A 27,449-nucleotide genomic window follows, 5' to 3' on the forward strand; every position below is an offset into this window, starting at 1 on the left:
ACAACTTTCTCTCACATCATTCACACAGAATGTCCACAGCCAACACATCCAACACACTGTCCACAGAATTCACAGAGAGAGAGACACGATCCACACACACCCATGCAGACCAGCTGAGGGTGGCATTTTCCCTGCTCAGTGCTCAGTAAAAGAGCTTCTCTTACTGCTGAGCAGAGGAAAGGTTTTCTCTCCGATCAGCGGCTGATCGTAGTTAAGATGATTTCAGTGGGGACAAGTTCTTCTCTGATCAGCTGTTGATCGAAGAGAAGACCTTTTGCTTGGAGAGAAGGGGCAGGGCCTTATGGAGAATCTGGCAGGCTGCACGGGGAGCCCCTGAAGGCTGTATGCAGCCCGTGGGCCAGAGGTTCCCCATGCCTAACCTAATCAGCTGAGAATTTGGTCCATTAAACTCAGAAAAGATATTATTAAGGGGACATAAAACTTGGCACACACAAAAAGAAAGAAAGATCCTGCCAATATGCCCAGCTCTGCACATGTCTGGAATGGACTGTAGAATCCATTCTGGATGCCGCAGTCGACTCCAGAGTTTTGGCAGAGTGGAACACAATAATTCTGCTCCCCATCAAAACTACACCAAGCTGTTCTGCTCATCCCTGCTGCTGATTTCTTGCACAACCTGATTGACAAGGGAATGTATCAAAGAAGAGGTGAGTTTAACCCAATGCAGTAGAGCTGAGGTGAAGTTCTTGGGGAGTTTCAGGAGCCCCTCAGCTCATCACACCCAACCTTCTCTACAATATTGTAGGTGGTGTGGTACAGCCATTTGCATACTGCCTTAGCTTGGCCCTGCCTGGTGCTTTTTGAAGGCCTCTGAGTTATTTTTACTGTGTAGTGACAACAGAAGCAAAATGTGTTGGCATTCTGCATCCATCCTTGCCATCATAATTTTTTTTTATGATGAAATGACAAAATACAGGTTTTGATACTGACAGAAGGAATTACATGAATCGAGAAAGAAAGAAAGAAAGAAAGAAAGAAAGAAAGAAAGAAAGAGTTATATAAAGATACCAGAAACTATGTGAAACTATAGAGAGAGAACTGTAGTGGGAGCACCTATCTCATTTTGTCTAGAGGACCTTGTTGACGAATATTTCCTTGATATAAGAGTTCTCCCCAAGATACACTACAAGCTTTGTTCTCTTCTCGCTCGCACAGTGGAAATTGGGAGCAACTTGTAGTCAGTGACACAGCACTGATGGAAAATCAGCATGACTGGGGAAATTACCACTGCATTTGTCAAATCTTCTGCTAACAGGGTACCAGCAGTAGGTAAAGCGGAAAAAAAAGGGGAAGAAAGGCCACTTCAGTAATGCCTTGGAGGGCCAAAACACACATTACTTTAAAAACATAAAGGCTGCTAGCAACTCCGCTCCTTTTTTTACTCTAGCGTAAGCAGAGGGGTCCTGATCCAGATTCCTCCTGTATCTGAAATAGACGTATATTGCCACATGGTGATTCGTGTGCTGTACAGCATGGCATAGTGTAGATCTCATTGGTAAATGGATAGGTGAGAAAACCTTATAGTGCAGACGTGGCCCAGTTCATTTTTTCCCCTCTGTCCATTGTCAACCTAACTAAAATGTTTTGTTTGGCTTCGCCTAATATACAGACTTCACTGTTCATCCTCCTGCTGCTACTCTCAGCCACCTGTAGGTCTCTTACACATTCTGCCACTGTCTCTATTTACCGGAGACTCTCCTTGCCTTTGTTATCTTTTCCTGGCCAATCAAAGAAGCCTTTGCGGGTTGCCTTGTTACCATTTTGTTGGTGTGCGCTTGGCATTGTCACACTTCCTGGTTCAGCTACCCACTGTATCTCCGTGTCACTAGTGCAGCCTTCCCCAATGTGGTGGCCTCCAGATGTTTTGGACTGCAACTCTTTGTCCATTGGCGTTACTGGTTGGGGCTGTTGGAAGCTGTGGTTGAAAACATCTGGAAGGCAGCACATTGGAGGAGGCTTCTCTGGTGCACATGCATATTATGAACTCTGAAGCATAAGTGAGCCAGCTTGAATACCTTTAAAGGGAGTGTCAGGGTTCCCCTTATGGCCTGGATCCCCTGAGCAACTCCTTAAGGATCTCTTGCCTCCCTAAGAGTCCCACCTTCCTTCTTTTAAACTTTCCCTTCCCAGTAACGTGGGGTTTAGGCTGTAGACGTGGGGTGATTGACACACCAGACACTTGGGGTTTAACCACAACTGTATACTAGTAAATTAAAACAAGCAAATCACAACATCGTCAGCGGCCCTTCTCTGTGAGCCCCTGCCAAAGGAAGTGAGGCGGGTGGCTACTAGGAGGAGGGCTTTTTCTGCTGTGGCACCCCGGCTCTGGAATGAGCTCCCTAGTGAGGTTCGCCTGGCACCTACATTGTATTCATTTCGGCGCCAGGTGAAGCCCTTTTTATTTTCCCAGGCATTTTAGCATTTTAGCTTTCTAAACTTTTAGCTTTGCTGTTTTAAATCTGTATTTTAAACTCCTGCACTGCTGCTAGGTTTTATTGTGGTTGTATTGTTATATTGTGGTTTTAATGTTCTATATATTTTAAATTGTTTTATTGTGTGATGTTTGGTTTTAATTCTTGTGAACCGCCCAGAGAGCTTCGGCTATTGGGCGGTATAGAAATGAAATTAATAATTAAAAAAATAAACTAAAGGTATTTACACAATAGAGTTGAGTGATACAAAAAGCATTAAGAGAAAATAAAAGTTGCAAAACGCAAGTTCCTTTACCCTAGCAGTGCTTAGACTTCTCCAAGCTGCTTTTTCCTGCTCCTTCTTCCTGCTCTGGTCTTCTGACTCTGCTCTTACTGCTCTGCTCTTTCTGACTCTCTTTTTTTAGACCCTCCTCCCCCAAAACTGAAAATACTGCTTCAACCCTGAAGAAATGAAACTTAACTGGGGAAATGAAACTGAAACTTAACTGGGGAAATGAAACTACTCCTATAAAGGATATCCCCTCCCAACAAAAACTCCTGGCCTTCCTTGCCTCTGTAGGCCTTCACGAGGGAATTAGGCAAATTCATGGGAGAAAAGACTAATCATGATGGCCATCATGATTACCTCCAGTATCAGAGGCAGCATGCCTCTCAAATCCAGTTCCTGGGGAACATGAGCAGGAGGGTGCTACTGTTCTCATGGGCAGCTAGTTGATCACCATGGGAACAGAATGCTGCAGTAGATAGGCCTTTGGACTGATCTAGCACAGCTCTTTTCACATTGGTTTCTTACACTGCAGCTGGTATATTTTGAACTGTTAGCATATTGTAAGGCAACCATATTTTTCTATTATATCTTCAACACAATCACCCTCTTGTCTTTTAAATCAGTGGATGACAGGACGGACCCTGCCACTAGGCAGAGTGAGGCAGCCACCTCAGGCCACAGATTTTGCATGTTGTGAAAGGACAGTAAATTGTTAGTTATTTAGTTTGTTTTTATTGTATTTGTACTGCCAGGGAGGTATGAGGGGGAGGAGTGTTGGTGGGATTTTCTGTCTCAGGTGCCAAAATAACTTGGCTCTTCTTGGGTTCTATGCATCTTGACTGGGGCCTGGGAAGATGCCATTTAATGTTCTGCCCCAGAGAGAAAAATCTCTTGGACTGACCCTGGTGGAGAACCGGGTGATTGCAGAATAAATAAATGCAATGTGCCAGAGACAGTAGAGCCTTTGGAAATGTGTAACAGTAGAAGATGTTGGGCTTGTGGCGTGATCCTTGGTATGATAATAGGAGTATTACAAGCATGTTCCAATTTTCATCTCTGAAATGTTGTATGGTGTGCTCTTGCTCTCTGGCCTGAGTCTGTCCATTATCCATGGCTGTATTTGGGCACACAATTCTCTCCCAGCATACATCTGTGGTCCTGCCTCTCTCTTCCTTTAAAACCCTCCTCAGAGCCCAAATTTTGTGCAAGGCCATTGGTTTAACTCCTTAAACTGTCATTGAGTTTTATATATTAAGTGAATCTGAGGAGCATATGTATATGAAATGCAATGTCCATGCGTTCCTATTTTCAGACTCTGCCCCATAACTACCTGTTTCCTGTGTCTTCACCTCCTCAGTCTTTTTCTTCCCCACTGACAATTCTAGATACTAAGGGCACAGTCCTATGTATGTTTAGATAGAAAAAAATCCTAAAACTCCCAGGATCCCCCAGCCAGCCATGCTGGGTTGTAGGACTTTTTTCTGTCTAAACATGCTTAGGATTGTATCCTGAGCTTCTTGGGGATGGGGATCTATGGGTTCCACCTGACATTGTATAAGTGGACTTCTGCTTGTGCAATGGGACTTTCCACCCCCTTTCCTCCCCCTGCTCCAAATGTGCTCCAAAAAGTCCCCCAACTCTCTGCAGCAGGAGGGGGGATCTGTTCTGGTAGTGGTGCCTGTTCCACTGGACAGACAGGACTACCAGATTTTATGCTCAGGAAACATTATAAACTGCAATGTATACTGATGGCAATGTAGTAGTAGCTCTCAAATTGCTCTTCCCATTTAAACTGCATTCACTTTAGTGAAGCATGGTGGAAAACGTTAGCAGTCACATCACATTTTTATAACTCTGGGTTCATTCAACTCTCCAGTGGGAAGTTAATTTTCATTAGTATAAAATAAGTAACATATAACGCCAGAACTGTTAAGGAAGGATCTATGCAGTCCTGACTGAAGTGCAAGAGTTAGCAACAGCAGGCAACAACCACAAAAAATCGACCTTTTGATCATGATGATCAGGGCTTTCCCCCCTCTGGGTTGGGATAAGAGGCAGACTTGCACATGGTTCCTAGTGATCCAGACCTAAGAACAGCCTCTGAGTATAGCAAGTAAAATGATGCCATCATAAATCTCAATTATTAATGAGCTGGGCATTTTTCCTGAGATGTAGTTGTTGTTGTTGTGTGAGAATGTTAATTAGTCCGTTTAGCACCTTTATCAACAAAATGAATGACTCAAGCAGCAACATTCAGGAGCCGTTGTCAGGCAAAGCAATGCCATGCACTGAAATGAAAATAAATGGTATCTTGTTGAGATGCATGTGAAAGCATCCTGTATCTTGTTAATTATATGAACGCTATAAACAAGAGTGGGGTTTTGATGCTTTTTATACTAACCAACACAGCTGGTTAAGGTTGCCAATGGTCAGGTATTTTAAGTCCTGGGTTCAGTAACAGGTGTCCATTGAATAAACAGAGTATTTTGAGGTGGGGTCTCAAAACACCTAACCAGACAGTTTAAAACCTTTTTTCTGTTTTCCCTCCCCTACGTGGTCCACAAGTTTTTACCTGCTGGAATGCTGCACATGTTCATTTGAAGGTCTAAAACTCACTCCTGATGTTCAAACAAGCATGTATAGGATTGGGGCAGAGCCTTGTGTTCCAATGTTGATGCTTCTCACTAAGTGGCCCTGTTCAGATGTCACACTAAACCATGGTGGTTAGGCTTTTTTTGCCAACCACAGTGGCTTAGTGGGTTGTGTGGGGGGAAAAGCCACATTCTGCATGGTCACTAAGCCATCTCAGGTAACCACCCCCATGAAAAAGGGTTAAGGGACCCCGGGGTGACTTACCGTTACTGTGGCAAGCTCCCTGGTGGCTTAAACGGGCTCAGGAGGACTCCTAGGGTTTGACCATAGAGTCCGTCAGCTAGACCATCTGCTACTCCGGGCAACCCTCTAGCTGCCGTGAACTTTATGGTTGCACGGCCATTCCAGCCAATGGAGTGGCTGCCAAGAGCCCATTTGCACCACACAGGCTGTCGGGATGCCTGCAAACCACTCAGGTAAGCTCACCCAGTAACTATGGAGGGGGGGGTAGCTGGCTCCTTTTCCCAGTAGTAATGTATGGCTGTGAGAGCTGGACTATAAGGAAGGCTGAGCGCCGAAGAATCGATGCTTTCGAACTGTGGTGCTGGAGAAGACTCTTACGAGTCCCCTGGACTGCAAGGAGGTCAAATCAGTCCATCCTAAAGGAAATCAACCCTGACTGCTCATTGGAAGGACAGATACCGAAGCTGAAGCTCAAATATTTTGGCCACCTAATGCGAAGAGAAAACTCCCTGGAAAAGACCCTGATGCTGGGAAAGACTGAAGGCAAAAGGAGAAGGGGACGGCAGAGGATGAGAAGGCTAGATAGAATCACCGATGCAATGAATATGAACTTGAGCACTTCCGGGAGAGAGCGCAGGACAGGAAGGCCTGGCATGCTATAGTTCATGGGGTCATGAAGAGTCGGACACGACTGAACAACAAGCTGGCTCCTGGTCGTCTGACAGGCCCGCATATAGTGGTTTCACTAACCCTCCCTTCTGTTGTTGCCCTAACCACCCTCCCTCCGTGCACGTGTGAATAGGGCCCAGAGTGTTCTTTCTATCTGATTAAACCATCTATAAAGGACTATATAGCCCAGTAGGGTGGCCACTTCTGAATAGCCCAAAAAGAGGAAATGCATCACCAGAAACGAGGACAAAAGATGATAGCAATTTGGATCTGCTAATTTATATGTATAGATGCAAATCAGAAACAATTACTGTAACTGAAATAGAGATATGATGATATACTTTGCCATACTGCAGAAGATTGTGACCAGGTGACCTGTGTACCTGCCTATTCAGTCTGCTGTTCGCATGCTAACTGTAGATGGGCAAAAGTTCTTGTAGTTCATTCTTTATACTGTAATTGGACCAGACAGCCTTTCAAATGGAGGATGGTCTTCTGGCAGCCCTTCAAATAGAGGACTGTCCTCTGTAAAAGAGGACACCTGCCCACCCTGCACCCACCCTGGCGACTTCCAAATGTGTTGGACTACAGTTTCCACCATCCCCAGCCAGCACGCCCAATGGCCAACATGAGAAAGACTGATATAGACTATTTTTTTTAATTTATTTACATTTCTATACTGCTCAAGAGCAAAAGCTCTCTGGGCAGTTCACGACAATGATAACATCACAAAACATAATATAAAACATTTAAAAGCTTAAAAGAGAGTAAACCTGCAGTAGAGACAAATCTAAAAACACAACACATATTCAAAATATAACTGAAGAACAAAAACACCTGGGAAAATAATAAAAGATCTTCACCTGGCACCAAAAAGACTACAATGCCTCTCTCCCTCTTAGGGGAGGGCATTCCACAACTGGGGTGCCACCACCCCAAAGTCCCTCTCTTTAGTAGCCACAGGCCTCACCTCATTTGGTAGGGCCAGCTAGAGGAAGGCCTCTGAAGATGATCTTAGGGTCCCAGACTATATCACTTTGGTGTCTTTGTCATGTTATATTTGACAAGTTCTACCTCCACAAGATCCTTTAAGGATACAATCCTGTACACGTTTAGACAGAAAAAAAGTCCTACAGCTCCCAGTATGCCCCAGTCAGCCATGCTGGCTGAGGAATGCTGGAAATTGTAGAACTTTTTTTCTGTCTAAATGTGCTTAGGATTGTGCCTTAAAGGGCATTTCCTCAAGACTCCAAACTCTAATTCTCCAACTGCTTACTTTGAAGAGGCCTCAGTAAGGTTTATTTGACCATCTGGGAGAAAATGACCACCACCCACATTTGAGATTAGCAAGATTTAGAAGCAGAACTGATAGAAATAAACCCTTTCTGTTTATGAATAATGGTCACATTTTCAGATCTTTCTGGCAAACCGTGGTGTTTGGCCCCAGAGGGAAATCTCCTCCTTGAATGCATTTTATCACACTTGATTAATTTCTCAGATAATGCTGGCGTGACATTGTGTCACTTTTCACTGCATAATATTTTCAGCTAACTAGTATTTGTGTTTCAGAAGTGCTTCCCTCCTTTTGATGTGTTGCTTTTGATATTTCATTTCTATTTGGGGGGCTGTTTCACTTGGTCATCTGATGTGTTTTGTTTTGAGTATGTGAGGACTAACTTTGGAGTGAAAATGAAAGTATGTTCTGGCACAGTGCAGGCATTAGATCAGCATCAAACATGCTGCCATTTCGCACGGCAGACTATCATTAGGCAGACTGAGGCAGCTGCCTCAGGCAGCTGATTTGAGGTGTCATGAAAGGGAAGCAAATTGTTAGCTATCAAGGGCACAATCCTATGCATGTTTAAATAGAAAAAAGTCCTACAGTTCCCAGCATTCCTCACCTAGCATGGATGGCTAGGGACTGCTGGGAGCTGTGGGGAGGTTTTTTCTGTCTATGCATAGGATTGCACCTTACATTTATTATTGTATTTGTACTGCCAGGGAGGGGAAGAGGTGCTTGTGGGAATTTCTGCCTCAGGTACCAAAATAACTTGGCTGACCTTAGGTCAGGGGTGTGGAACCTCTTTAAGCCCGAGGGACGAATTCAGTTTTCAAGAAGCATTCAGGGGCGGCATTGCAATGCTGGGCAAGGCCAAAGGCAAAAGATGGCAGGCCAAAAATACCAATATGTTTTTGTTTAAACCTCTTACTGCCAGTAATTAAGCCTTAGGAGAGACATTTCAACTAGTGCTGTGCTGAAAATTTCTCCCACATTTTTTTCAACCATTCTCATTCAATTCGAAAGAAAAGAAATTGCTTTCGAAAAGAAATTCCAAGGAGGAGAAATTTTGGAGAAATTCTCATGGGTTGGGTTTGGGATTCTTGTGCTTACCTTACATATGAGGTAGCTGAGGAGTGTGCATGAGTGTCCTGTCTGTCATTGTATGGTAATCTCTGTGGCAGCCTGTAGCCTCCTCGGCTTCCCGCACTTAAAGTTAAAGCCATCATGAGGAAGACCTTCCATGGGGTTTTTCAGTTCAGAAAGTGCAGGTGGCCTGGGAGGCTGCAGAGCATTAGAAAGATGTGTAGTAGAGAAAGAAAACACACACAGCATCCTCAGCCACTTCACAGTGATTAGATAAGCTCAAAAATACCACCAAAAGAAATTCAAAATTCTGCCTCAGAAGAGTGGAAGCCATACCACAGTTGATGCTGTTGCCACCTACAGAAGCAGTGCAGTAAACCAAAACCCTTAGGAAAAAAGAAAGAACCTGTGCTAAAACCCCTGCCAACAGTGAGCCCTATCTGTGAGAAACTGTTGGAGAATTTCTCTTCCCCTAAGATAGGCTGGAGAATTCTGGAAGGCCATTTGTGCTCAGCTCTAGCTTCAACCTTTTACAATGGGAAAAACTGTGCAATAGCTGGGAAACCATGAAACAATCTGCAATTGGGGGAAGGGGTGTGGCCATTGAAAAGGGCCTGGCCATCTTAGGAACCCTGGAGGGCCAGATTGCAACCCCAAGAGGGCTGGATGTGGCCCATGCACCTCGGGTTCCCCACACCTGCCTTAGCTACTATGCTCCTTGACTTGGGGTGGGGTATTTGCTGCTCCTCTTCAGTCATCAAAATGGCTTGGGCCGCTCCTGCATGTGCACCTGAGACTAGCTCAAGCTGGTTCTCATACGGGGACAATGCTATGTGTTCACCTCCTGGGCTCGGTGGTGAATGCTCCAGCAAGCACTAAGATTTTGGCTTACAGCCACCTAGCTCAACCCATCATTGAATATTCTATGTGGTGCCCTAGCTCACATATTGCATTGCTGTGTCCTTGGAATCTCCGTTGTTTCTTGTTTGCTACTTGGGAGAAGTGAAAGGGACATAGTTCAATAACAGAACATTTACTTTGTATGCAAAAGGTCCCAGGTTTAATCCCTGGCATCTGTAGATAGGACCCCAAAAGATTCCTCCCTGAAACCCTGGAAAGCCGCTGCCAGTCAGTGTCGAAACTGAGCTAGATGGACCAATAGTCCAACTTGGGCTTCCTGCACTGAGCAAGGGGTTATTCTATCCTTTCAAATGAGATTAAGTTTTACCCCCTTCTATCCCCCACTCTGGATTAAAAAAAAAAAAAAAAATTAAGGGGTTATCCTCACAGAATCGGGGCTTCTCCGTGATGTTTTTTTTTTCTAATCCAGGCATGATCTTTGAAGATTTGAAGCTGTGAAGCTTTACAACTTTGAATCTTTGAAGATCATGCCTGAATTAGGAAAAAAAAACATCGCGGAGAAGCCCCGATTCTGTGAGGATAACGCCTTAATTTTTTAAAAAAAAACATCTGGAGCGGGGGATAGGAGGGGGTAAAACTTAGTCTCATTTGAAGGGATAGAATAACCCCCTGCTCAGTGCAGGAAGCCTGATTTCCAGGCGGTCGCCCATCTGACTACTGACTGGGCCAACCCCGCTTAGCTTCCAAGATCAGACAAGCACGCGCACATCCAGCCCTTTCATTGTTGCTGAGGAAATGGGGGCTGCTGAGGAAGCTATGTGATCAGTAGCTGGAAGAAGACATGGGGCTGTCGAGAGCTGTGATTGGACAGGAGGGAAATACAAACACCACCATATATGGACAGGCGGGGGAGGGGACTACGACCGGATATGGTAGCGAAGGCGGAAAATCAGAGCACATTAAAGGGAAATACCGGGATATTAGGGTATTGAAAGTGGGAGCACGGAAGTGGGAAATTCCAATTCCAATTCGAGGCAGGTACTGCGTAGTGTGAAAGGTGGGCGGTGAAACCTTATTGGAAGCAAAAAAAGGTGGTAAGTGTAGATCCAGCCTTGGTATAAGGCAGCTGCTGACGTTTCTGTTTTATCCTGAACTACAGCCATGATGTAGGAAAGAACTCATGGGGTCAGATCCAGACTTGGTTATACTTAAAACATACCAGTGGATCTATTCAAACTGGAGCATCCTTGTAAATCAGGAAGAGACACGAGCGTGTTCTCTAAGTGCCTTGCTAGACTGATTCCTTGGCAATTGCTTAGGAGCCCCATTCCAACAAGAGCATATCTATATGCATAAACATATCAGTGACTGATGTGGAGATTTGCACATTGTCCCACACCTATTACAAGATAGCAGCTGTGGCACCACATGGTCTGCTACCTCTCTTTCATGCTCCATAGAAAGGAAGCCAGAGCCTTCTCCTGCTGAATTAGGCCCTTCCTTTTAAATTAACACATTCCTTATAATGAGCACCTCCTAGCTCAGCCTTCCCAAACCTTGTGCCCTCCAGATGTTTTGGACTTCAACTCCCGTCAGCCTCAGTCAGCATGGCTAGTGGTTAGGAATTCTGGGAGTTGTCATCCACAACATCTAGAGGGCAGCATGTCGGGGGAAGTCTGTTCTATCCCATAAGGTGACGAGTGGGTCTTTCTGTCCACATATAATTTTTGTGATTGGTGAAAACAGGTTAGCCGGTCACCCCTGATCACCAACCATCCAAATGATCATCCTAATAAAAAGGGATTAGGCTCCCCTCAGCCTTTGTTGCCTTATTGTCTGTCTAACCATTCAAGGGCGCTGTGCACTGAAGGCATCTCCTGTGTGTGGTATCTTCCTGTGAGCACCTAGTGTAGGCTAGCAAATGCATCTCCCAACTTACCTGGGAAGCAGTGTTGTGGTGGCGTGAGGTCCCAATGGGGAGGCAGGGAGGGGGCAGCGGTAGTGGCGCCACGTGTGCACCCACATGGGAGGCAGGGAGCCAATCAGGGCTAAATTGGCTCGGTGGGAAGAGGGCTTTGTTGACGGACTGGAGGGGAAATTTCCCTCCCTCTAGTCCACCAGAGGCTGTTAAGGGTGGGGCCTCTCGCATGGTTTCAGCATTATCGTTGCCAACTTCCCCACCCACCCACTGCGGGGTAACTCACTTCTTGCCATGGATTATGGTTAGTCACCAGTTAACAGATCTGGAAAGGAATTTTGCCGGCACACAAATTGGCACCATGGTGCAGGGTTTCTGTCTTCTCCATTGCAAGAATATTAACTCAGTGATATTTGGATTTGTTTGGCTTGACAAGTATAACTGTAAGGTTGGTTATAAAACTTTCAATTCTGAATCACAACTCTGTAGGCATGGAAGGCATTGGGTTGGATCCATTGATAAGGGGAACAGGATTGGGTGCCCCATTTTCCCCTTCAAGAGGGGGCCCCTTAAGGGGCCACTGTGTGTGGGGGGGGGTGGCATTGAGACCCAGCTCAGTGTGGGGCTGCAATCTGGGCCACATCCCAGGGAGGCAGAAAGGGGCTCACTTCAACAGTCTGCACCATGGGGTGTGCCTCTGAGTCCTGCCTCTGCAATGAAGCACTGGGCAGGTGGGCCAGGTTGATGGGATCAGACTGCAGGCGGGTAGTCCAGTTAACAGATCCATGCCCTATGCCCCCGCCAACTCTGTTCCAAGCTGAACCAATAAAGTCGTGGCCAGTTATTTAACTCATCCAAGTCTATGTCTGGATTTGTTTCCCACTTCCCTGTCCTGCCCTAAAGGGACTCGCTATGCGCCACCACACACAAATTTTGTACTGTTTATTTTCAAAGTACCTTCCTGCTTTCCCTCTTGTTCCCTTATGATATTCCTTAATAAATACTTATAAATTGCATTTCTGACAAACCCCAAAGGAGAATTCTCCTCCCATCTGCCTAGACCACTTTAAGTCACATTATTCAGCATTAAGCCACAGGGAAGGAGAAAAACCTAAGGCTTGACCAGGTGCAAACGGGGAGCTTGGTTGGCGCCCCCCTACGTCTGAATAAAGGCGTCTTACATTGGGGGAAATGCATTCGCTTCTGAGTCAGGCTGACCAAGCGTGTGCGGTGGCAGCTTCAGAAAAGATGGAGGCCATGTTGCCAGTGATCTGCCTTAAAGTGTTGCCGCTGGAATGGGTGTTGCTTCATCACGACAGCCCTTTTTCCCATCCCCACACACTGAGAAGGGGAAATGCATTCCTTTCCCTCCCCTTCCTTCCTTGCTTCCTTCCTTCCTTCCTTCCTTCCTTCCAATTCTGCCTGTTTGACCCCAGCTGGGGAGATCTGTGACCACTATTGTGTACTTTGGGCTACGCTGAAAACTTTTAATGGGCTTAGAGACAAAGTGAGAGCTTCAGTAAGCATGAGGTTATTCTTACTGACGCAATGAATGGTCTCTTAATAATTTACACCTATGTAACACCTTTTGCCCAGAGATGCCTTCATTATCCACGCTTACAGAGGCTGAGAGGCATACTTTCAACAACTATACCATGAATGGCAACTGAGCCTCTAGGGACATTTGCTACTGTCAAAAGTGTGTTTCTGCAGACTTTTCAGCAACTTCTGCAAGCTGAGCAGGTTCACTCTCTACTGAAAAGGGGATTCAACTGGGATGTGGTGCGTTGCAATCCAGACATGTGTTGAAGTGTTCACAGAAGTAGCTCATCACACCAAAATCCTTTGAAAAAGTCACACTGTGTTGATTACATTATGGCACCCTTGCCCCAACTTGTGACCTCCAGATGTGCTGGACGACAACTCCCAGATGTAGTCCAATGCAGCTGGAGGACACCCAATTGGGGAAGGTTGAATCATGGGGAAAGGAGGGGCAAAAATATGGTCTGTGTGATTTTCCCCTAATGCTTGTGGAGGCTGGTGGCTGCGATGTCAGTGGGGCAGTGAATCACGATATTTTGCACAAATATAGTTTGGAAACAAATCAGGGAGGTTAGAAAAGAATAGAAAAGAATACACTGTCAGTCTGTGAAAGCTGCATATTGAAGAAATCAGAGCTTTTTAAAACAGTGGTGTGTGTGTGTGTAATGCTGAATTGTAAAACATTTAATATAAAGACACCACTTAGCTTGTTTTAGCCAGGGTTATAAAGCTTAGGGTGCAATCCTATGCATGTTTAGCAAGGAAAAAGTTCTACAAAAGTCCTGACTAAATGTGCATAGGATTGCACCTTTAGTCTTCTGAACTATTCCCATTCAGAGTATTTCCAAACTAAGCAGGGTACTGAGATGGGGAAGCAAAGTAAAAAGAACATTCAGCAGAGAGAGAGGGAAGAGTTCCAGGAAGGGGGACAGTTTTGGATATATTCAAGACTAAATTGCATACAAGCAAGAGTATTTTTAGTGTGTTTGTTGTTGCTGCTCTTTGTATTCGCCTGATGGAATAGCAAGATTACCAACACTTGACATACAGCCCTTTATCTCCCCCACATTTTTAAAGGAAAGGTACTTTTGCTTTTGTTATGCAAACCAGTCCACAGGCCAGTTTCATTGTGTATAACAAAAGCTACTCAGTGAGCTGCTGACCAGATATTTAGGACCAAACTACACCTTAAGATAAATGTATGTTTTACTGTTTTGTGTGTATTTTTTTTCCTGTTAAAGTAATAGTCAGAGGGAGGTTTCTGATCAGGGTTGGGATCATAGGAAGCGGGGAGGAGAAGGGTAAAGCCTTTTCCTCTGTTCTGCCATCCCAGTAAAAATCTCCTTCCCCCCAAACTGTAGTTTGCCTTGGGAGGGAAGCTGCCATCTCAGGGACTTCATGAGGATAACGTAGCTGCTGCCTGTGTTGTCTGTTGAACCTTGAATACTAATTTTAAATGCCATGCCATTGTCGGCAAGATTAGAAATGTATCAATGTGGGTTATCTGCAGTTCCCCCAGTAGGGTTTCTCTGAATCCAAGGGAAGAGAAGAAAGGATTAAGACAAGTTGTTCAAATTTATAAAGTGGCTTGGCTGCAAGGACTTTATAGGGCCTGGTGTATCCTGACTGGTCTAGTTAGTCAGCTGACAGTATCGAAACTATAATGTTAGCTGGCTCTCTTTCAGCTAGAGCTCTCAGCTAGAGCTCCGCTAATGGATAACTTCAGGTCTGGAGTCCCTAGATGGCCACCCCCTCCCCCCCCCCATTTGGAGGTTCTCTGGCTTTTTGCAGTCTTTCCCCCATCCTAAAAGGTTGAAATGCCTCTCCTAAGGCTTCGTTACTGGTCACAAGAGCATTAAGCTAAAACATGCTGCCAGTTTTGCTATTTTTGGCCTTGTTCCCTTTGCCTTTTGCCCAACCCCTTTGGCCCTGCCTACCATTGGAATGCAGCCCCCCCCCCCTTCTTCAAAATGGAATTCAGCTCTCAGGGCTGAAAGAGGTTCAACACCACTGCTCTAATTCCTAGTTTGCCTGGCCCCCTGATGATCCAGAGTACTGGTGGTGCAGGAGGTAAGGTGTTTCAAAATCGCTTCTGGAAGTTCTGGTTTGAGACACACATGCACCCCGCTCTGGTACCATGCAAAACCATATTTTCAGAGCATATACAATTAACATGCAGAAACAGAGAGTGGGACCAGCAGGCATGATCCGAATTCTCGCCCACACACTCCATGCATTCATTTCTACCCAGATTGATTATCTTCACAATTATAATCATTAATCAAGAACAGATGGATGAATTGAAAATATTTGCAATGGCTGTTGATCTGGTGGCATTTCCTAGATGTATTTATGTGTTCACATAAAATAACTTCCTTTCTCTGTCTAATGTTTCTTGAGCTTCATGGCTTCAGGCAATAGGGAGTTTGTTTGCTATTCCCAGGAGCTGGGATAAGACATTTCATCTGGTTTGCAAACACTCTGGACATAAGTTACACAGTACAGGGAGTCTTAAACTGTTTATTCCATTACCATGAATCAGAGGGATGGCCTGTTAAGCATTTCATATGGCAGCAATTCACTGCAGATGGTTTGGGAGTTTCTAAAGTCATTTACCTTCTTTATCTCTGGGGGTACTATATCTTACACTACAGCTGTGTTATTTGCTTTTAAAGCCAACAAAATGGCATTAATGATTATGGTGGCTTTTTTCTTTATAATTCTTTGTTTCTTGTGAATCCCACCTTCACAGTGAATAAACTGAATATGCATTAGTTTTACCACTGCAAATGTGTTTAGAATGATGTATGTAGAAAAAAAGAGGTCACTTGTAGTAGTAAACGGGACCACCTACCCACCTGGCCATCTTGCACCTCTTGTAGCCAGAGGGCAACTCAAATTAGGGGTAGGTAGGGATTTCATTTTATGTGGAGGCTAAACAAACCTGGCTCCAGGTTATGGAAGGTCCTGGGCAGACTTGCCTTGGTGCATTCCCCAGTACTGATCCCCCCCCCCCAGTGCCCACTGCCATTTAGCGCCTTCCCCACGCAGGGGTGCTGCTCCGGCTGCCCCCTCCTGCAGGAGCAAAGTTATATAACAACACAAGGCAAGGCTGCTCTTGAGAGAGTGAGTTACTGCAGAGTTTTGCTGTGGTGCAGCTAGCCTGGTGAGCACTGTCGACGCTGCTGCCACGAGCAACTGTGTCCCTCGCTGCCGAGCACCGGCAGAGAGGGAAGCAGTTGCTCGCGGCGGCGGCATGAAGCGCCGCTTCCCTCTCCCATCACAACTGCACACCTCTCAGCTGAGCACCACGCAGAGAGGGGCGCAGTTTCTCTTAGCGGCAATTATTGCTACTCGCACCATGCTGAATTGTGTTGGGCTTTTGAAAAACAGCGTTCATTCTGAATCCATCACACACAAACAGACAGAGAGAGAAATACAGATTTTAAAAAACACAATCGGAAATAAACCGTGCACCATAGCTGCTGCTTCTTGAAAACAGCTCCCTTTCTCCCACTTCCTCCCTGCACTGACACATCTTGCATGGCACGAATCACCACTTCCGTCTCCCATCACAACTGTGCCCCTCTCAGCTGAGCACCGGCAGAGAGGGGCGCAGTTGCTCTCGGCGGCAGGATGGGAAGCAAGAGGGAAGAGAGGGGAGGAGGAAAAAGGCGTCACACTCACTGCCCACCCCACAAACTGCGATGTGACCCCGAGGGATGGTTAGACAGCGCACCCCACTGTGGTGAAGCTGCAGCAGCCGAAAAAATCAGGGGGAAACTACACCTTGGAAATCCGCATTTTCTGGGTGGAAACCACGGAAGACTGCGAAGTGGCGAGTGCATCATCTGTGCTGAGGGTCCTCGACTTGCACCTGTTCTGGAGTAAAAGCTGGGTGTAGATGCACCCCTGGTCTCCTTGGAATTGACACTGGGCCTGAAGATAGATTAGCCTCCACCAGGAGCAGAGACTTTTCTGTAGCAGCCCCAAAACTCATAGAACTCAAATCCAAAGGTAGTTTTTGAACAGCCTTCTACATGCTGGTTTTCTGCAAACAGTTGCAGTTTTCCTTTGGGAATTAAGCACTGCTCTAACCTGTTATGTTTGTAATGTAGTTTTTATCATTGATGTAAACAGTGCATACATGTTTTTAATAACTAGGGAGGCCTTTCATGAAACCACAAATTCCATTCCCTAACTCCCCCCCCATTTTAACCAAAATGTTGCCCCTATAGCATTCTATTGAGTTATTTATTTATTTAGAATATTTGTACACTGCCTTTCCTTATAGCAGTGTCCTGAACCATAAAATGCAATAAATCCAATTTGAGGTACAAAAGGTAATTTGAGTATCCCCCCATCTTGTATTTCCAATTACTAATCATCAGAAGCACCTGTACCTCTGATTCTGAATATCCAATATAAAATAAAGTTAGATGCTGTTAAAATTAAGGATGGACAAACAAATGATGTTCAAGATCACTAGGATTCTCCAGACATCGTCTTGCCACTTGTCTCGCACCCAATTCCTGTTTGGGTTTGTGATCGCTGTTCACTTTGCATGAATGGGAAAGTTGTACAAATTGGGCAGCAAGGTGAAATTTCCACAAATTTGCACAAATTTCTCCCATAAACTAAAGTGGGGCTTTCAGCCTGCAGGGGAGATTTGTGTGAACTAGGAAATTTGCACAAAATGAAACTGGGAAAGTTGAACAAATTGATCATGAGCACATATCGAGCAATTTGTGACCATTTTCGGAAGACGTGTGCTCATGATCACGTTTCGGGCCTTGAACAGGGCATGCTTGCATGTTTTGCAAACAAACATGGAATGCTCATACATAAAATGCATTTCTCTTTTGCTTTTTGAAAATTCCAAGAACCTACCTGAGAATGTTGCCTCTACTCCACGCAGACAGAGGGACCGAAAATCTATTTTCCCACCAGCCGAGCTCATTTCTGAAAGAAAAGCAGTGGGGGAATGACAGTTCTGACTCCCCCCACCTACCACTTCTACAGTTAAAATCACCCTCCCAGCCTTCCACTTCACACCTGTTTGGTACTATGACCCACATTCTAGTGGTTTGGGGTCTCATGAGTGGGTGGGGAAAAGTTATGTCCTTTGGGTCCAAAGAGCCTACAAATTCGTATTAAACCTTGCTTTGCCTAAAATGACTGACTTAGGGCGGAATCCTAACTAGATAGGTGGCCGCCTCCGACCTCGGAGGTGACCGCCTATCTAAAGCAAGGCAGGAGAGGCACAGGAGGATCGTTCCCTCCACACCTCTCCTGCCTTGCTATTTTTCACTAGACAGCCGTTCCCGGCTATCTAGCATGGGGGGGCCAACCGGGAGAGGAAGCTGCCATATGACACATTGGGTGTGTCATACGCGCAGCTCCACTCTCCCCACCTCGGAACACCCCCCTGGAAAGCCCCTTTTCAGTTGCTCTGTGCTCCTCTTCCGAGCGTGGAGGATGGGGCTTCTCCACGCTGCCTCTGAGGGAACGCAGACGAGGGGGGCAGTTGGTTTTCCAGGAACCAACCTCGGAGTGCAGGCTCCGAGGTCAGTTCCCGGAAATGAGCATATCCTATGGGCCTGTAGACAGTGTCTAGCGGCCATAGGATTGCTCTCTCTGTTAAGTATATGCGGCACCATTTTAGTGATGGGGAGTCAGAAAGTTTCTGACAGTTTTCACTGTATGAAAAATGAGAATACTGCAGGTTGCTTAATGTTTAATATATTGGTGAGATAATATATTTTGAAGTTTAGTTCTTGTTGGGCATTTACAATGAGTACAGATGAGGTTTTCCCGCTATGCCAAGCCAACACTAATCTTCACATACAAAAATATTCCCTCACTGAATGTCTTGTATGTGTTCATTCTCTTGCTCATGATAATATTAGGTGTATAATCTTCCAAATACTCTGTCTGATGGCATGCTAAGTGAATAGAAAGAGGGCTTGGCAAAGAGAAGAAATCAGGTGTTGTTTTCTCCTTGAATTGAATCTTGATTCTCAGAAGCCATTTTGTGTATCGCCCTGTTCACAATTTAAAATCTCCAATGGAGACTTTTCTCACTTGCCCACTTTTGAGAGCAGTTAAGTAGGCAAATACAAGGGAGAGGGCCTTTTCTGCAGTGGTCCCAAGCCTCTGGAATGGGTTGCCATCTGTGGTCCGTAAGACCCCCATAATTGCAAGCTTTTAGAAAAGCCTTGAAGACCCAACTGTTTTCTTGTGCCTTTTCCTGATTGCATTTTATTGGCTGGTTCTTGTTTTCTAGCTGCAACTGTGTCTTAGATTTTAGTACAGTCTGACATGGATGTTTATTATTATTGCTGGTTATTATGGATTTTATTATTGTATGTTATTTTATTATCCAAGCTTCTTTGGTAGGGCTTTTGCCCTTAAAGGTAGCTGAGAAATATTTTAAATAAAATAAATAAAAACAAATAGAAAGTACCATTCTTTCCAAGTTCTAGCTACAAACGTAGTGTAGCTTGTCAAGCCCATGGTTCAAAGGAAGATTGGTGTACTTGCATTTCCACAGATATATATTTTGTTGAGAGCATTATGGTGGTTTTGAAGAGCAGGAATTCTGTTTGCCAAATGCTCATTTAGAGGTACCAAGTAAACCTCCTTTCCTACCAGAACGATAGAAGCCCACTCATGCTATAATAGGTGTGCATTATATTTGTTTAGTTACTCCATTCATTTTTGTTATTAAACATTTCTTTCATTTTGTTAGCCATTCATTAGAATTAGATTTGTTCATTACTGATTTGGAACCAGTTCTTTTGTTTCTGTAACTCTCATTTATTTTCGTTCAGTGATTATTTCTCTCAGAGACACAGCCAATTTCCCACTGCCTTCAACTCTGGTGTGTTCCAGCCTGTTATCATGATATTTTCAGATACTTATGATCTTACTACTCCTTCGAGATATAAAATCTATCACATTTCCAACAGAAAGGACAAAGGGCCCCCATTTTAGGGCCCCAAACCCTAATTTAACCCAAACCTTTAGGGAGGTGGGAGTTGTAGTCCAACACATCTGAAGGACACCAGCTTGGCGAAGGCTGATCTATAGCAGCAGAAATTATCCAGTCAAATTTATTCATTTATTTCTGGTAAATCATTAATTAAGTCAATAATAAATGGCAACATATATTTGAAATATGTTGCTGTTGTTGCACTAGCTTATTCCTCCTCAGCACATGCCTCTTGGAATGTGTCTGCTTTCTACATCCACCAAAGGGATCAGCTCTAGTCTGGGAGGAAACCGTTACTTCTTTTCCTTTAGTTCTAATTCAGGACTAGTCCATCTAGAGAGGCAAGCCAGGCAACTGCTTGCGGTGCCCACATTCCAGGGGTGTTTACCTTGGCTGTGTGAATGTCTTGGAGAAACCATCTGCTTGCATTTTTTGAAGGAAGTGCATAAAAAATATCTGGTCCTCCCAGACCAAAGCTGACCTGATTGCCTTCTGTGGATTTAGAAAGCAGACACAATCCAATAGGCATGCAATCCTACACATGTTTAGACAGAAAAATGTCCTTCAACTACCAGCATGGCTGGCTGGGGAATGCTAGGAGTTGTAGGACTTTTTTCTGTCTAAACATGCATAGGATTGCGCCCTTAGCAGCTCATGGGTGCTATCCCCTGCATTTAGGGTGTCTTTGCATTTCCTCATCCATATCTGTTTAATGAAAGAATCAGGTTACCCATTTTATTTTGATACCCAGTAGTTCTTTGTATCATAAGTTGTATTCATAATCAGGCTGATTAAAGAATAATAAAAAACTGGATTTATCCACATTGTGGTGTTTGTTTGTTTTCCAGTGCATGCTTCTGGCAAAAGCAAGACCATTGCATTCATGCTCTGCTTGTGAGCTTCCCTGCAAGATCTGTCTGGCCCATATGTGAAACAGGATGCTGAACTCGATAGACTTACAGTCTAATCTACCAGAGATGTGTTTATGTTCATGCTCCTCCACTGTGCAATCAGAGGGCTAATTCAAATTAGTATGTAAGCCAACCTTAGGTGATAGCTGTAGAAAACTGAAAAAGCATAGATAGCTGTGTTGATTCAGGGTGTGTCCGTGTCCAAAGTCTACAGTAGGCAATAGCTTTATTAGGGCCAACCAAAATGTCCCAAAATAGTGAGCAAGCTTTCCAGTTCTTCTGATAAGCACTCCACTTTTTATGTAAACGTATGAAAGTGTGTTCAGGAAACCCAATCCTACATAGAATCCTACATGAGGCTGGATATTAAGCAAAACAGAATGGCTAAGTGAGCTGGCATGATGCTAAAGCCACAAAGTTTGCAGTTGTAACAGTCTAAGATGGCGTCCAAGGGCTTCTTCACACGAACTTTTTATACTCCTATTGAGATTGTCCACTTACGGAAGTTTGCGGGCCCTTTTCATGACATCGTCAAGCTCCAGGGCCCATCCAGAGGTATTTTCTGGCCGTTGTTGTTGTTGTTGTTCAGTCGTTCAGTCGTGTCCGACTCTTCGTGACCCCATGGACCATAGCACTCCAGGCCTTCCTGTCCTGCGCTCTCTCCCGGACAAAATTCAGCATATTACAGCCACAATTTCCATAAATTAAGCATATTACGGCCGCAATTAGCAATTTAAGAGAAAAAAACTAAGTATGTTCCCGGATTTTGGGGGGAAAGCCTGCAGTTTGGTTGCAAACACAAGCTGAGCCACCAGCAATGAGGAAATCTGGTGAGCCCCTAAAGGGCCAGATTTTTCCCCAACAGCCATCCCTGTGCTAAACTAAATAGGCCTTTGGTCTGATTCTGCATGGCTCCTATGTTCTTATGTAGCTCCTAATCAGCATGAGCCACACAGAATGAGGAGCCCGTGCATGGATTCAATTCACCATATGGGTTGATGTCACATGAGTGGACTTCATTCCATGAGTGGACCTCCACTCATATAATTGGCCTTCCCCTTGCTCTTCTCCTCTGAGCCCCCCATGGATGGCTCAAGTCTGCTCTGGAGGATTCCCCTCCAACCCTACATGTCTAATGGCAGTATATAGTTAAGAAGGGGTCTGTAGTGACTATAATTTGGAGATGCTTTCTTACAGGAAACATGGGGAGTGAAGATTAGAGATTATCTCTGGAGGAAGGGGGTGAAGCAGGAGCAGACTTAGAGGTAGAACTTGTTCCTAGCCTTCCTGTCCTGCGCTCTCTCCCGGAGCGTGCTCAAGTTCATATTCATTGCATCCGTGATGCTATCTAGCCATCTCATCCTCTGCCGTCCCCTTCTCCTTTTGCCTTCAGTCTTTCCCAGCATCAGGGTCTTTTCCAGGGAGTTTTCTCTTCGCATTAGGTGGCCAAAATACTGGAGCTTCAGCTTCAGTATCTGTCCTTCCAATGAGCACTCAGGGTTGATTTCCTTTAGGATGGACTGATTTGACCTCCTTGCAGTCCAGGGGACTCGTAAGAGTCTTCTCCAGCACCACAGTTCGAAAGCATCAATTCTTCGGCGCTCAGCCTTCCTTATAGTCCAGCTCTCACAGCCATACATTACTACTGGGAAAACCATAGCTTTGATCAGACGGACCTTTGTCGGCAAGGTGATGTCTCTGCTTCTTACTATGCTGTCTAGGTTTGCCATAGCTTTCCTCCCAAGGAGCAAGCGTCTTTTAATTTCATGGCTACAGTCACCGTCTGCGGTGATCTTGGAGCCCAGTTTAATAGCATAATAATCTGACTTAAATAGTTCATTATTTCCAGAACTTTTTTTTTTTCTGGTTATTCCATCTTAAAAAGTTCTGGAAATAATGAATTATTTAAGTCAGATTGTTATGCTATTAAAACAGCCACTAGATGGTGCTGTTTCATTGATCTCTATGGGACCTTGAAAATTAAAAACTTCCCCTCTCAGCAATCACATGGTCGCTGTCTGGGAGCCCGCTGTAAATGCGTAAAGGCTCTACAACGGGAGGACGGGGTCTTTAGTGTAAAGGCAGCCGTAGAGGAGACTTACACATTTTGTCAAATTAATTTCTGTTAGGTGCTAACAGGTTGCAGGTTGCACCAAGAAAGATGTATATTATATGGAGAACACTGTGTTCATCACAATAACTAATCATGTGAATGCGCCTTAGCTGTGACCTTGGCTAACTTCAGAGCTTGGCAGTAAACAATTGCAAAAATACATTTAACTATTGCCCTACCACATTAATTCAGTTGAGAAAGCTGAAAAATATTTGCCATTCCAGTGCTAATTCTGTTTTATAGTATCAGCATTCTGAGTCCCCACCAGCCATTCTGAACAATGCTGAAGGCCAAAGTACTTCTCTTTGTTGTCTCTTATGAGGACTTGAATTTCTCTCTAATGCCTACACTTCTCTCAAATGGCTTTTCCGTATGTGCTGCCAAGAGCCTTTCAAATCAACTAGATTTATTTCTGCACAGCTAATACTGGGAAAATAAATACTGTTTCAAACCTAGGGATCAGGCCAACATTCAGCAGTGAGTGCAAATTTTGGATGTGAAATGTCTTTGTCTTAGGATTGTCCAATTCCAGGCATGTTTTGTCCACTGCTGAGTACCTATGGCCAGGAGCAAAAAACAACATGGATTGTGCTTGTGGTAAAGGTACAAGATCATGACCGATTCAGCTGTGCAGTGGAGAGGCGCAATGAGATCTCAGCACACATGGAGGAGAGGTTTGAACCTCCCCACCCACACACATTGAGGACGAGGAGGGGGAAGAGTGTGTGTGCGCATGTGTGTGCATATGTTTGTTCCCCAACCCACCACTCTTTGCCACGTACAGCTCTCATGCGCAAAAAGGTTGCCAGCCCTGAGAGATAAGAGAAGCTTGGTTTCTTGATGGCTAGGGAGTCACTAGGGGAAGAGAGCAGGTTTATCCCCCATTCCAGTGATGTTGAGTCAATGTTTGCCATTCACCCCTGTGTGGAAAAGCAAAACATTGCACTCTGGGGACACTACTGTGGTTAGTGGGAGGGCTGTCCATGTGCAAGCCCTCCCTCTACATGCACCTTGCCCATCATATTACAGTTTTCTCTTAACTTCTTGGCTCTAGTGGATTCTCCTCTTGATGACAACATTTAGGAGCTGAGAAGGGAGCTGTTAAGTTAAATGATGCTTTTAGGACATTTCCAAGTGGTCATGGAAGGTGATCACTGCCTGGTAGAGGCAAATTATTTATAAACAAGAGAATTATGCAATTTTGAAGACAGACAAGCTACGGGAGGGATTTTGTCTCCCTGCAGTAAAACAGGACAAAGAACATGAACAACACCAACTGGCAAATTGCTCACCAAATGGTGGGAATGTATATCGGGTATCTAAGCTGCTTGATGCTCACCTCCACACAGCCATCGTGAGTGGCTGGTGAGGTGGGGCACAGGGCAATAAATAGTGTGCCTCTGGCCCTGGCCCTGCCAAAAACCACTGGGCTTCTTCCCCAAGCTCATCAAAAACTGCTGGGCTCCATCCCTGTCTCCAATGACAGATCCATTCTGGGTTTTGTCCCTGGGTCATAGGAAAATGGCTGGGCACCAATATATCTTCAGTGGAGGCTGGTGGCTCTGATGTCAGTGGGGCGGTGAATCCACTTTGGATTTCAATTAGAACCAACCAGAACTCTAAAGGTGCTATATAAGGTGCAAAGCAAAACCCCTTTAGAGTTCTGGCTGGTTCTGACTGAAACCCGAAGCAGATTTACTGCCCCACTGTCATCAGAGCCACCAGCCTCCACTGCATATTTTATTTCAATAGTTTGCACCTTAACCCAAGCACAGAAGGGTACAATAAGATGCACACAATAAACATCTGAGACCAGTTCCTCCTCCTCCCCTCCCTTTAGCAACACTGGAGGCTGCTTTATACCAGGTCAGACTATTTTGTCCATCTAGCTCAGTACTGTGGTTGGCAGCTGCTTGCCTTTCCATGGTTTCAGGCAAGGGTCTGTCACTTCACCAGCTGCCTGATCTTTCTAGCTGGAGATGCTGGAGATTGAACCTGAGACCTTCTGCATGGAGAGCATGGACTCTGCAACTAAGCTACAGTCCCTCCTTTCCCTTAGAGGATTCAGACAGTATAGTCCTATGCATGTTTGCTCAAATGTACTAACCATTGAGTTAGGGCTTTTCTACATGAGGCATTTATTGTGCATTTGTCATTCCCTACTCATGGTTGTTTACAGGTTCTTTAGATAATGTTGTGACCCTCCAGTTTCGATTCTGTGTCTAACCAGCACTTTTGGCCAGTCATTTTAGAGCAGGAAAATGCAACATTTAATTGTGAAAGCAAAATAAAGTGTTATTTCCTCTTGTGCGTTTGCACTATTCCACTGCCACCTAGAGGTTATATAGCAGGAAAGCAGGAAAGGAAACAGTCCTCGTGTAGTGCTAGGATCTCAGTTCTGCGACAAAACCAAAAGTAGATACAGTGGATTAACAGCTGATTAACAGCCTCCTGTTGAAAATCTCTTAAAGGAAGCATGTTTAGGATTGCAGCCTAAAACTGCTTTAAGTTAAATGAGTTGGCTAATTTGATTGAATGTGATCATACCCCTCTGGAGTCAATTTCTTACAGGTTAAAAAAGCAAGCAAACAAACAAAGATTGGGGGCAAAACCTTTCAGAAGATTTCACTTGTCTTATTAAAAGTGTTGTGTGATCATTTGAAATCCCTCAGGTGTTTTGCTTGAGAAGGTCCTTCCAAATTCATTTTGAATTTGGCTTTAGGATAGAGAAACCTGATTATAAACAAGGGTTGTGTGGAACACACAAAAGGGCAACATGAAGAGCACACTGGAACTCGGTGGAACATTTCACAAAGAAGTGTCAGAATTCTATATCATCCCATGATATCGGTTGTCATCCCTCTTGCTAGATACATTACATTTCGATTTCTAAACCACATAGACAGCTGTAATGTTGCTGCACTGAAACACTTTAAAAACTACCCTTAGTAATTGCTGAATAATAAAAAGAAGTGTGTGTGTGGGGGGGGGAGATAATTTTCTTTCCAGAGTTCACTGCATTTCTGGCTTTGAATTTGTATAGTTTAATAATCTTAGCTTGCATTAAGGAAATTACAGTGTTGTTAGGTATAAAAGCTGATTCTCCTCTATCTTGAGAAGGCTTTCAAAGGGGCATTTCTAGCTAGAGCAATGGGTAAGTTTCCCTTTACCTGGTAAAGAGAATAAAAGTGAGAGCTTCTATGACACACACACATCATAATCATGCTCAGCATTTATATAATAATTTGTGGTGAAGCCAGATGTACATAGGTTCAGTAGTGAGTCCACTGTGGAAACATGACACCGGACAACGCATAGCCTTTAGGCTGCATGGAGCCCCCCATGGCCATTTCTACGGGCCCCACTGCCTTCCCTCACTGCTGTGGCAGCAAAATCCACTGCAGTTTCAGCCACAGTGAGGATGTGTGGGGCTTTCAGTGGGGTCTGAGTGTGTGTGTGTGTGTGTGAGGGAGGGGGGGAACTTGATCCCTAAACCCACCAAGAGTTGCCCATCCCTGTTTTAAATGAACCCCTGGATCAGACTCAGGGGAAGCCAGTTCTCCTGGTTTCCTTGGAAGATGGAATTGCACAACACTGATTGGCCCATCCTTGGGTGCTTCCAAATGAGGCTTTATCATTCAAATGCTCTACCTCATTCATGGAATTTTATGGATGCGTTGGGTATCCAAATGATGTCATCTTCATCTTGTAACCCTCCTGTACATTCCCACTGCTTCTTCCAACTTTTTTCTTTGTAAAAAAAAAACTGTTAAGGAGGAAGAGATGGAATAGCTGCCCAATATCTGTTGATTGGTAGTGACAGGAGCCCTCTATCTGGGAGCATCCCTTATTTCATCAAGCTGCCTCCTCCCCACATCAGAGCAGGGTTGTGCTAGAGCTGATTGGCTAGCCTTTATGTCAGTCACAAAGCTGACATTCTCCCTTCTCCAAACGGTTTTTAACGTATTTTTAACAGTGTGTTTTAAAAAAACAAAATGTTGAAAATTGTAAAGAGCACTGAAGAAAGGCTTAATCGGATGAGGAGAAGGAGGAAGAGGGGGAGGGCAGCTGACCTGAAACACAGGAGGAAAAATGAACAGGAAAAGGAAGCCCACAGGTTTTAAGCGTTTCATTACTAGTTCTTAGACTGGGATGGGGGTGGGAGCAGTGCTCACTCTACCGTAAAAACAAAACAAAAATCCAACATCAGTGCTTGGTCCTGGTCGTTATCTCAGTAACCTTTATTTATATTTACTTATTTATTACACTTATATCCCGTCTTTTACTCCAAGAAGCCCAAACCAACCTACATGGTTCTCCTCCTCTCCATTTTATCCCCACATTAACACTGTGAGATTAGGCTGAGAGTCAGTAACTGGCTCAAAGTCACTCATTGAGCTTTATGGCCTAGTGGGGATTTGAGCCCAGGTCTCCCCAGCCCCACACTTTAACCACTACACCATGCTCATGGTATAATCTTTCCAACCCATAAGATAAGTTGGAAGCATTGTCTGTATATT

At 44.6% G+C, this 27,449-nt stretch overlaps 1 protein-coding gene across 1 annotated transcript in view; it reads left to right on the forward strand.

Annotated features, from left to right (window-relative positions):
• Positions 1-5,760: 5,760 nt before the first annotated feature.
• The window catches only part of KCNAB1 (potassium voltage-gated channel subfamily A regulatory beta subunit 1), a 129,892-nt gene continuing 108,203 nt past the window's right edge, over positions 5,761-27,449 (forward strand). The window contains exon 1 of the mRNA XM_084847331.1: positions 5,761-5,789. The gene's annotated coding sequence lies outside the window, so the exon portion shown is untranslated. The remainder of the gene's footprint in view (positions 5,790-27,449) is intronic.

This window comes from Heloderma suspectum, chromosome 3, assembly GCF_057233095.1.
Source record: "Heloderma suspectum isolate Gila_16-S chromosome 3, 16-S_ref, whole genome shotgun sequence".
Taxonomy (NCBI): Eukaryota; Metazoa; Chordata; class Lepidosauria; order Squamata; family Helodermatidae; genus Heloderma; species Heloderma suspectum.